This window comes from Manacus candei, unplaced genomic scaffold (genome assembly GCF_025592945.1).
Source record: "Manacus candei isolate 608988 ecotype Guabito, Panama unplaced genomic scaffold, ASM2559294v1 h1tg000002l, whole genome shotgun sequence".
Classification (NCBI taxonomy): domain Eukaryota; kingdom Metazoa; phylum Chordata; class Aves; order Passeriformes; family Pipridae; genus Manacus; species Manacus candei.
In genome coordinates this window covers 17,070,653-17,082,808 of record NW_026138050.1, presented here as the reverse complement: position 1 = coordinate 17,082,808, position 12,156 = coordinate 17,070,653, and the positions used below count along the sequence as shown (strand labels likewise).

The 12,156-nt window shown below is 46.7% G+C and overlaps 1 protein-coding gene across 2 annotated transcripts in view; it reads left to right on the top strand.

The window, feature by feature from the left end:
• The window catches only part of LOC127462093 (uncharacterized), a 256,860-nt gene that overhangs the window by 142,987 nt on the left and 101,717 nt on the right, over nucleotides 1-12,156 (top strand). The gene's annotated exons all lie outside the window — the stretch shown is intronic.

Below are 12,156 nucleotides of genomic sequence, written 5' to 3'. Positions count from 1 at the left end.
CCTGTGGGTGCCCCCATCCTTTCTTCCCCTCAAAAATATTCTTGGGGGTCCCCCAATGTCTCCTCCAGCCCCCATCCTGCCAGGGATGGATTTGGGGGGATCTCCTTCCCCTTCCCTCTGGCCCGAAGGCAAATGCCCTCCCTGTCCTTCCTTCGCCCCCAGGCAGAAAAGAGAAGAGAAACAGCCAGTTGGCCCTGGCAGGTGTGGGTGTGTGCAGGCTGTGGTTGAGTGGTTGAGAAGGGAGAGGAGGGGCTGGTGTTTGGGCCAAGTCCAGCAGGTGATGTCTTTTGTATCTGGCAGTCCTTGGTCAGCTCCACGACCACCCAGCTGTCAGTGTTCATGACATACCCATCAGCCCTTCTCTTCTTGCCAACCCTAAGCTGCTCCTAAGTTCTCTTGCTGTCAGTTCACAAAGAGGTCTTGTCAAGTGTTACTGATTTAGAAACTAAAGCCTGACATCTTTGTCTTTGCCAAAGATGTGTGTGAAAGGGCAGTGTTGTTGCAAAGCAGTGTTGAGCTTCACATTGGGTGACTTGGCAGCTTCCTCTGCATCACCCATGCACCCTGGGTTTCTTTGAAAAGTACTTTTCACTCCAAATGTGACACCACATTAGCCTGTAGGACATCCTGTCGCCAAATGGATAACTGTAAATATTAATTAATAGAAAGTGCCCCCCTCCATTATTCAAGAAAAGCTTGTATCTCTGTACTAAAAGCATCCAAGGGTCACGTCCCCCAGTTTTCTATCTGACAAGGGTTTGGAGGGGCTGCTTTGTGCAGGGAACCCTTTGGGGGCCCCTTGCACATGGGTAGGGCTGCACTCTGGGGGTGTGGGGCTTTGGTTCTTTGGTTGCCAGGGGCCACTGTGAGTCACTGAGCCGGGGTGGGGACAATGGGCAGGGCTGGCTGGGACAGGCTGTGGTACCTGTGACATAAAAGGGAAGTGTCCCCGTGGGGCAGCTCGGCAGGGCCCATCAGGGGATGCTGCCCAGTGCAGCCTGTGCTGTGGGGAGCACGCACACAGGGAGAGGCTGGGCCGGACGAGGGCCAGGGCAGCAAGGCCGCCCCAGGGAGTGGGTTCTGCCCCTGCCTGCAGGGCCCAGCCCCTGGCAGGAGCGCCTTGGGCAGGGCCCGGTGCTGCTGCTGGGGCAGGGGGTGAGGCCTTGCCGCCTGCCAGCTGCCTGGGCCCCTGTCCTTGCTGCGCCACATCCCCGAGGCTCCATCCCCGCTCCCCCAGCGCCAGCTCCCTCCTTCCCAGCCCCAACCAAGCCCTTCTCTGTGTCCTCCTGCAGACCATGGCTTTCACAACATTCCTTTTGGTGCTTGTGCAAAGCATCATCCAGTCCCTGCAGGCGGTCGGGGAGGGGCTGCACAAGACTCAGTGAGCTTGGAGGTCTTTTCCAAGCTGAAGGACTCTTGGATTCTGTGATTGTGTGCTGGATTCAGCTGGGTCCGTTTTAGCAGCATTAGTTTGCTCCCAAAGTTTCCTCGCTGTCAGCTCTTGTGGCCTAAGGCTTGAGCTCCTTTAACTCCTTGTGCTGAGCTACTGATGGGAAAGGAGAGGCCTCTGCGAGCAGATTCCTGGTGTTCCCTGTAGAACAGTGAGGGAGAAGGTGTAGTCAAGTGGGAAGAGGAGTACTGTTTTTGTGTGGCCTCCTATGTGGCCTTGGTGCCTTTGAGGGGCTTGAAGGAGAAAAGAGCTTTGTTAAAGTGAGAAGTGAAATAGTGTGTTGTCTGTTCTCTCTGCAGGGAGAAGCTGTCGGTGGGGGAGGGGTCACAGAGTGGGGGAGAGACCGTAAAGTGGGGGAGGGGCCACCGAGTGGGAGAGGGGTCACAGAATGGGGGAGGGGCCATAAAGTGGATGAGGGGCCATAGAGTGGGGGAGCGGTCAGAGAGTAGGGGAGGGGCCATGAAGTGGGAGAGGGGTCACAGAGTGGGGTAGGGGCTACAGAATGGGGTAGGGGCCACAGAATGGGGAAGGGGCCATAAAGTGTGGGAGGGGCCACGGGGTGGGGGAGGGGTCACAGCCTGGACTCGGGGGGTCAGGGCAGTGACCTCGGGGAGGGGGAGGGGTCAGGGCATGGGGTAGGGGTCTCACCTGATCCCGGGGCTATTGGGGCCATGGCGGGGCCGAACCTGGTGGGGACACCCAAGTTTTTCCCAAATTTCCCCTCATTTTTCCCAGTTTTTCATCCATTTCTCCCAAATTTCCCACTCTTTCCCCAATTTTCCCCCCATTTCCCCCATTTTTCCCAAATTTCCCCATTTTTCTCAATTTTTCCCCATTTTTTTTCCAAATTCCTTCCATTGTTCCCAAATTTCCCCCATTTTTTCCCATTTTCCCCAAATTTCCCCCTATTTTTCCCAACTTTCCCCAATTTTTCATCCAATTTTACCCAAATTCCCCCTTTTTTTTTTCAATTCACCCCATTTTTCCCAAATTTCCCCATTTTCCCCAAATTCCGCCATTTTTTCCCAATTTTTTCCTAAATTTCCCCTAATTTTTCCCAATTATCCCCCATTATTCCTGATTTTTCACCCGTTTTCTCCAAATTTCTTACTTTTTTCCCAGTTTTCCCTCCATTTCCCCTCAAAATCCCCCATTTCCCCAAATTTCTGACTTTTTCCCCAAAATTTCCCCCGTTTTTCCACATTTTCCCAGATTTTCCCCCAGTTTTCCTAAATTTCCCCCCATTTTTCCCCATTTTTATCAATTTTCCCCAAATTTCCCACTTTTTTCTCAAATTTTCCCCCATTTTTCCCAATTTTTCATTCGTGTTCACCAAATTTCCCACTTTTTCCCCCAATTTTTCCCCATTTTCCCCAAAATTCCTGGTTTTTTCCCCCCATTTTTTCCCACTGGGGAAATTTGGGAAATTTGGAAAACTGGGGACCCAAAAATCCAAGAAAATGTGGGGAAATGGGGGAAAAATGTGTGGGAAATCTGGAGAAAAATGTGTGAAAATGTGGGCAAAATGGGGGGAAAATCAGGAAAATGGTGAAAAATCTGGGAAAATGTGGGCAAATGGGGAAATTGCGGAAAATTCTGGGAAAAATGTGAGAAAAATCCGGGGAACTGGGGAAAAATGGGGGAAAATGTGGGAAATTCTGGGGAAAATGGGGGAAAATATGGGAAAATATGGAAAAATGAGGAAAAAAAGGGGGAAAATGGGGAAAAATGTGTGAAAATCTGGGAAAATGTGGGAAAAATGGGGGGAAAATCTGGGAAAATGGGGGGAAATGGAGAAGAAATCCGGGAAAATGGGAAAAAAATTGGTAAAAAACTGGGAAAATAGGGAAAAATTGGGAAAAACCCTGGGAAATTCTGGGGAAAATGGGAGAAAATCTGGGAAAAATGTGGAAAAAATGGGGGGGAAGGGGAAAAAATGGGAAAAATCTGGGAAAATAGGGAAAAAATGGGGGGAAAATGGGGAATATTCTGGGAAAATCTGGAAATATGGGGAAAAAATCTGAGAAAAATGGGGAAAAATCTGGGAAAAATGGGGGAAAATGAGGAAAAATCTGGGCAAATGTGGAAAAAATGTGGGAAAAATCATGGAAAATGGGGGGAAATTGGGAAAAAATCGGGGGAAATGTGGGAAAAAAAGGGGGGAAATCTGGGAAAATGGGGAAAATAATTGGGAAAAAATCTGGGAAAAAATGGGAAAAATGAGGAAAAATCTGGGGAAATAGGGAGAAAATCTGGGAAAATGTGGGAAAAAATTTGGGAAAATGTGGGAAAATGGGGAAAAATCCGAGAAAATGGGGGTGAAATGGGGAAAAATCTGGGGAAAATAGGGAAAATGGGGAAAAATCTGGGAAAATGTGAAAAAATTGGGAAAAACTGTGGGAAAATGGGGGAAATGAGGAGAAATCCGTGAAAATGGAGGAAAATGAGGAAAAATGTGTGAAAATGGGAAAAAATGGGAAAAAAATCCGGAAAAATGGGGAAAATCGGGAAAAATCAAGAAAAATGGGGGGAAATCTGGGAAAATGTGGGAAAATCTGAAGAAAATCTGGAGAAAAATCTGAGAAAATGTGGGAAAAATGGGAAAAAATGTGGGAAAAATCTGGGAAAATGTGGGAAATTCTGGGAAAAGTGGAGGAAAAATCTGGGAAAAATCCGGGAAAAAGGGGAAAAAATAGGGAAAAATCTGGGAAAATCTGGGAGAAATCTGGGAAAATGGGGACAAACTGGGGGGGAAATGCTGGAAATTCTGGGGAAAATGGGGGGAAATGGAGAAAAATGGGAAAAAATCCCAGAAAATGGGGAAAAATGGGGAAAGATTTAAAAAAATGGTAAAAAATCTTGGGAAAATCTGGGAAAAATCTGGGAAAATCTGGGAAAACTGGGGAAAATGGGGGGAAATGTGGAAAAATGGGGAAAAATGTGGAAAAACTGGGTTAAACTGGGAGGAACTGGGAGAAACTGGGCCAGAGGGAAAGGGATGTTGCCATGGAAATGTGAGCCAGCCCCTCCCCCACCCGGCCCAGGGCCCCCAGGGGGGGGGGAACTGGGTTAAACTGGGACATACTGGGAGGCAATGGGGGGGACACTGGGAGTTACTGGGAGCTACTGGAAGCTACTGGGGGGGTCACTGGGGTTACTGGGATGGACACTGGGGTTACTGGGAGCTACTGGGGGGGTCACTGGGGTTACTGGGAGTTACTGGGAGCTACTGGGGGGCTTACTGGGAGTTACTGGGAGCTACTGGGGTGGACCCTGGGATTACTGGGAGTTACTGGGGTGGACACTAGGATTACTGGGAGTTACTGGGAGCTACTGGGATAGACACTGGGGTTACTGGGAGCTACTAGGAGCTACTGGGGGGGTCACTGGGGTTACTGGGGGGGTCACTGGAGATACCGGAGGCATTACTGGGGTTACTGGGAGCTACTGGGAGCCACTGGGAGCGGCCCATCCCCCTCCCTCCCCAAGGTCACCCCAAGGACACGGAGGGGGGGGAGGGGGGGAAGCCCTGCCCCCTCCCAGTCCCTCCCAGTCCCTCCCAGTTCCCTCCCAGTCCCTCCCGGTACCTGAACTGGTCACACTGGGAGCGGCTCCAGGTCCCCCCTCCAGTTTGGGCCCCTGGGGCTATTTTTGGGACCCGGTGACGTCACTGGGGGGGAGGGGCCCACCCAAAACCCAGTAAGTCCCAGTTGAGCTCCCAGTTCAGGGAGGGGGAGAGGATGCAAAAGACACGCCCACTTGCAGAGGCTATGGCCACCTTGGGATGGGACACGCCCACCAGGGAGAGACCACGCCCACCTAAAGAAGGGACACGCCCACCCCCAAACCACTAAGTCCCAGCTGAGTTCTGCCTTAACTGGTCCTTACTGGTCCCACCACCCCATTCCGCGTTCCAGTGACCCGTACTGGTCCATACTGGTTTATACTGGTCTATCCTGGTTTATACTGGTCTGTACTGGTCTGACCTTGACGGAGATAATGAAGCGCCCCCAACCCCCTTAACTGGTCCTTACTGATCCCACCACCCCATTCCCTGTTTCAGTGACCCGTACTGGTTTATGTCGGTTTATACTGCTCTACCCTGGTTTATACTGGTCTATACTGGTCCATACTGGTTTGTACCGGTCTGTACTGGTCTGACCTTGATGGAGATGCTGAAGTGCCCCCAACCCCCTTAACTGGTCCTTACTGGTCCCACCACCCTGCTCGCTGTTCTAGTGACCTGTACTGGTCCATACTGGTCCATACTGGTCCGTACTGGTTTTTTACTGGTCTATACTGGTCTATACTGGTCTATACTGGTCTGACCTTGATGGAGATGCTGAAGTGCCCCCAACCCCCGTAACTGGTCCTTCCTGGTCCCACCACCCTGCTCCCCATTCCACTGACCCATACTGGGTCGTGGTGGCAAGAACCCCAGCAGGAGCCAGGTGGGGTCTTCCTGCCATTGGATGAGTGCTCTGGGAGGTCAGGGCTGCTCACAGATCTAGATCACAGCAGCACATTTCCAAGAGCACTGTCAAATGGGAAGGACAAAGCGCAATTAGGAAGGAATGGAGCTTTTCTCAGTCAGTGTTTCCAGTTTCCTACTCCTGAGGAATCTGGGGGTTGAGAAATGGAAAAGGAGCTCCCATGTTGGACAAGTCACTGAGACTCCTGAGCTGGAACTTGGAATGCACAAGTGCTTCTGTAAGCAACTTCCTAAAGTGCTTTCGGTCTCTGCTCTGCTTTTGACAGAAGCAGCATCACTTCTGCTGGACCCATCTGTTTTTTCTTTATCTGCCCTTTTCCACCTGCCTGAGGTTTCTCTCAGGTCAAAGTGAGAGCACAGACATTTGGATGGAGTGCTGACAGGGAAGTCATGAATGGATTTCTGATGTTGAATCTACTGTTTTGAAATCAGAAAATGTGGTGCTGAAGTCATCGTTAGCCTTTGAGAGGGAAACAGGAGAAAAATCGGATAAACTTGTTGCTAAAAATGAGCTGCTTCAAACTGAGGTTGACCACCTTCAAAGTCTTGTTGCGCCAGAGTGCAGAGAGAAAACTGTTGCTAAAAAAACAGGCTCCTGGTTTGGTCAGGCAACTTCATAAACCAGTGTCTTACCCTGGCACTGAGACTTGGGAAACCACAGAGAACCCTGATTCTAAGTCTCAGGAGAGAAAGAAACAAGGAGAATTTGAAGTTCAACTGATGTTTCTAGAGTCTCCCAGCTTTCCTCACATTAATGAAAATAGACTGAGTGATCCCTGTGATAATGAACAAAGGGAAGATTATTCTTTACCTCCCTCAATTTCCTTTGTACCTGATACTGAATCCACTAAAAAACCTTGGACTCAAAAAGAGAACCCGACCCAGAAAACAACTCAATTCATTCTGATTCAAGTGGTTAAAGAGCAGAAGCATTATGGCGATAAACCTGGACAAATTAAAAGCCAACCAGTGAAATCCTATCAATATATCACATACCTTGGGATTCCACTTTGTTCTCATCAACAGTTAATACAATTTCCAATGGATATGGGGACAAAATGTTCGCAGCAAAATGCCAAAGATGGGATTAAAACCCAGACAAAAAAGAATTAAAATCACTGGAGAAAAAGAAGAAACCAGTCTTCAACTAAGAGCTTCACCCTGTTACTGTTTTGTTGATATTACCTTTTTGCTTTTTATTCTAATAATCATATTGTATGTTAAAATTTGGATGATTATGAAACAGTCAGCTCACTGATTACCCCCATCAATACTAGATGATGCCCGCAGTATACACCCGTCCCAGCCCCTCCAGGAGCCCTTAAATCCCATCCTGGTCCCACAGGACACTCCCAACTTCCCCTCAAACACTCCGAGGCCCCCAGATTGACTCCCAGATCCAGAAAACTCTTGCTACCTGCCCATGGAGTGCCCAGTGTGGCCCACCAACTGCACCACAAAGCCAAAGCTTCCAGGCTTTCTTTCCTGGGAATTAGGGCTCTTCTTTCCTATTTTCAGCCATGCCTCCCAACTGATAGCCCAACTCCCAAACTGCTAGCATGCCTGTTGATACAGAATTGTTAAAATAAACCTTGCCAGTATATGTTTTCAGACACCGATTATTTAGTGTCGTTTCACTTTAATCCACCCCAAGGGAATTATTAATAAAAACCTGAGTTACCCCCTCTCCCCTTTTCCTGGGGCGGGTTGTAACACCAATCAGCACTGACTCCGCCCAATAGGCATAGCCGTTCTGGCCGTTGTTTAGGAGTTTAGTAGAGCTGAGGCGGTGTAAAATATCCTAGAGTGCTGGAGAAGTTTATAGTGATATTTTGTTTGGGGACAGAGAAGGTATGTGTGAGTTTTGATAGTTCTAATGCCAGAATGATGCCTAATGTTGTAATAATGATAGCAGTGGTTTTTGTGACCAGTGGTATGGTTATAGGAGGGGTTTTGTAGGGGAGATATAAGAGGTAATTAATAGACCAGCTATAATACTTCTGAGAGCGAGACGAGTAATTGGGTTTGTGACTGCTGGGTTGTTTTCATTGATGGGAGTAATGGAGGGAATCCGGGTGTAGTCAGTTTGTACTAGTAGGGCTATAGGTAGGCTGTAAGTTGCAGTAAAAGCTGTAGCTACGAGGGTTAGGAGGAGTGCTCAGGTGTTTAGATAGGAGGTGTTAAGACTTTGGATAATGAGATCTTTTGAGTAAAACCCTGCTAAAAATGGTGTTCCTATGAGAGCTAAATTTCCGATTGTCAGGCATGAGGTAGTTGTAGGGAGTAGTTTCTGTAATCCTCCTATTTTTCGAATGTCTTGTTCACCGTTAAGGCTGTGAATGATAGACCCAGAGCAAAGGAAGAGTATGGCTTTAAAGAACGCATGCGTAGAGATGTGTAGGAAGGCTAGTTGAGGTAGATTTAGGCCAATAGTGACTATTATTAGTCCTAGTTGGCTGGATGTAGAGAAAGCAATAATTTTTTTGATGTCGTTTTGGGTAAGAGCGCATGTAGCGGCAAATAGGGTGGATAGGGCACCTATACAAAGGCACATAGTTAGGGCAATTTGGTTGTTACATAATATGTGGTGAGTGCGAATAAGTAGAAAGATTCCGGCAACTACTATTGTGCTGGAATGGAGTAGGGCAGATACAGGGGTTGGCCCTTCTATAGCTGCTGGGAGTCATGGATGCAGGTCAAATTGGGCGGATTTACCTGTGGTGGCTAGGATGAGCCCTAAGAGAGGGAGAAGGGATATTTGGTTTGGGGAGGATTGCTGTTGAATTTCTCAAGTGTTTATTGAGGATGCTAGTCATGCTATGCAGAGGATTAGTCCAAAATCCCCAATACGGTTGTAAAGTACGGCTTGAAGTGCAGCGGTGTTGGCTTCTGCTCGACCGTGTCACCATCCAATCAGGAGGAAGGATATAATTCCGACTCCCTCTCAGCCGATAAATAAGAGGAATATGTTATTAGCGATGATTAGGATGAGTATTGCAATGAGAAAGATTAGAAGGTAAAGAGAGAATTTTGTGGTGTGGGGTTCTGAGGCTATATATCATGTTGTAAATTGAAGAATAGATCATGTTACAAATAGTGCAATAGGAAAAAACGTTAAGGAGTATTGGTCTATTTTAAGGCTAAAAGGGATTTTGAAGTTCGCAATAAATTTTCATTCTCAATAGAAAGTGGTATTTTCCATATTTAAGTAGATGGAGAGGATTATGGGAATTAAACTAACTATGAAGGAAGTTTTAACAGTGTGTATGATGGTTGTTGGAGAGTTTAGGTAGTTTTTTGGATAGGAGGGGGAGTAGGATGGGTATAGAGAGGGTAGCCAGGGTCAAGAATATAGAGGTGTTGAGGATTAATGGGAAGTCCATTACTTTTCCTTGGACTTGCACCAAGATGAATGGCTCCTAAGACCAGTGGATTGCTATTATCCTTTAAAAGTAAGGGGGCTGAGGTCTTAGGCTCAGATGCAAGAGTTAGCAGTTCTTGTTGGTTAAACCTCCCCTCGGAGGCAAGAAGAGTTTAACTTCTATTTTTAGGATCACAGTCTAATGTTTGGTTTAAAACTATGCTTGCATGTGGGAATTCCTGAGATTAGTTCTGGTTTTAGGATGAGGAGGAGGGAGGGTAGGATACGAAGTGTTGTAAGGAGATGTTCTCGTGTATTTGAATTTTGGGTGGTTGTAATATAGGTTGGAGTTGGACCTCGTTGGGTTATAAGGAGTATGTAGAGGGTATAGGCTGCAGTTAGTAGAGTTGCGGCTCCGGTTAGGATAATGGTGAAGGTAGATCAGTTGAAGAGTGCAATTATGATAGTTAATTCAGCTATCAGGTTAGTGGTAGGAGGAAGGGCTATGTTTGTTAGGTTGGCTAGGAGCCATCAGATTCCTGTTAGAGGTAAAAGGGGTTGTAGGCCTCGTGTTAGAAGGAGAGTACGACTATGTATGCGTTCATAGTTTGTATTAGCTAGGCAAAATAGTATGGAAGAGGTGAGTCCATGTGAAATCATTAGGATTATGGCCCCTGAAAAGGATCAGTGGGTTTGGATTATTGTTGCGGCAATGACTAGACCTATGTGGCTTACTGAGGAGTAGGCGATTAATGACTTAAGGTCGATTTGGCGTAGGCAGATGGAGCTTGTTATTAGTGCCCCTCATAAGGCTAGGGTTAAAAATGGGTAGTAGAGGTAGTCTAATAGGGAGTTTGTAATTATTGAGGTACGCATAATGCCGTATCCCCCAAGTTTGAGGAGGAGCGCAGCTAGGAGTATGGATCCTGCGATTGGTGCCTCTACGTGGGCTTTTGGGAGTCATAGGTGTAGTCCGTAAAGGGGAGCTTTCACTATGAAAGCGAGCAATAGGGCTAGACTTGATATGAGGCCTGTTCAGGAGTTTGTAAGAGATGAGTGTGAAAGTTTTATTATAGTGATGTGTATAGTTCCTGTTTGAGTGTGAAGATAGAGGATCACTACTAATAGGGGAAGAGAACTAATTAGTGTATAAAATAAGAGGTAGATTCCAGCACTTAAACGTTCTGGTTGGCTACCCCATCGTGTGATTAGAATTAGGGTAGGGATTAGGGTAGCTTCGAATGCGATATAAAATAATATCAGTTCTAAGGCTGAGAAGGCCAAGATAATGAATGGTTGGGTGAGGATTATGGTTATGGTAAAAATATATTTTCGTGTGGGAGGTTCTTGTTGAAGGTGATTTTGGCTTGCCAGGATTATAAGAGGTAGAAGTCAACAAGATAGAACTAATAAGGGGGATGAAATTTGATCAGTTCCAAGTCATGGTGATAGGTTTTTGCTAGGGTAATAGGTTGAAGGAAGTCATTGTAAGCTAGCGGTTGCAATTAAGAGGCTGTGCGAGGTGACATTGAGTCATAGGAATTTTGGAGGAGATAGGAGGGTTATGGGGAGTAATATGACTGTGGGGAGAATAATTTTTAACATTGTAGAAGGTTTAGATTGTGTAAATGATCCGATCCGTGAGTTCGGGTGGAAGCTACTAGGACTGCTAGACCGGTGCCTGCTTCACAGGCTGAGAATGCTAACATAAGAATGGGCATTAAGGTGGGGGATGTTGTTTGGGTTTGAATAGGTCATATGGAGAGGGCAATGTATATTGATAGTATTATACTTTCTAAGCATAGCAGGGCAGAAATTAGGTGTATTCGGTGAAAGGCTAGTCCTAGACTACTTAGGGTGAAGGCAGAGTAGAAGCTTAAATGCAGAAAGGTCATTGAGAAAGTCACGGGGTAGGACTGTGGTTTGTTGAGCCAAAATCAACTGTCTTTGCTAGACTAACTTTCTGAAGTTATTCTGCTCATTCTAAGCCCCCTTGAATTCATTCATAAATTAGCCCTAGTGCGAGGAGGAGAATGACTGTGGAGGTTCATGTTAAGGTAGTGAGGGGGGAGAGGAGTTGAGTAGCCCATGGGAGGGGCAGTAGGAGGGCAATTTCTAGGTCGAACAAGAGGAATAAGATTGCGACAAGGAAGAATCGGATTGAAAATGGGAGGCGGGCAGAGCCCAGTGGGTCAAAGCCACATTCGTATGGGGATAATTTTTCTGAATCTGGATTTATTTGAGCTAATCAAAGGTTTAGTGAAGTTAAGATAATACATAGTGATAGAGAAATTGTGAATATAAAGAGGATGATGTTAATTGCCTTTCTCTGGTTTTGATCCAGATTTTAGAGATTGGAAGTCAATTGTAATTAATATACTAGAAGGGCAAGATCCTCATCAATGGATTGTTATGTAGAGGAACAGTCAGATAATGTCAACAAAATGTCAGTATCAGGCCGCTGCTTCAAAGCCAAAGTGGTGGTTGGATGTGAAGTGGAATTTTACGAGGCGGAGGAGGCAAATCAAGAGGAAGGAGGATCCAATGATTACGTGGAGACCATGAAATCCTGTGGCGACGAAAAAGGTTGATCCATAGACTCCGTTGGCAATTGAGAATGGAGCTTCATAATATTCTATTGCTTGAAGTGCTGTAAAGTAGAATCCTAATAGGACGGTTATAAGTAGGGCTTGGGTAGCTTGGTTCCGATTGCCCTCTGTAATGCTGTGATGTGCTCATGTGACAGTGACTCCTGAGGCTAGGAGGATAGCAGTGTTTAGTAGGGGGACTTCTATTGGATTGAGAGGTTTGATTCCTATAGGAGGTCATTGTCCTCCGAGTTCTGGAGTGGGG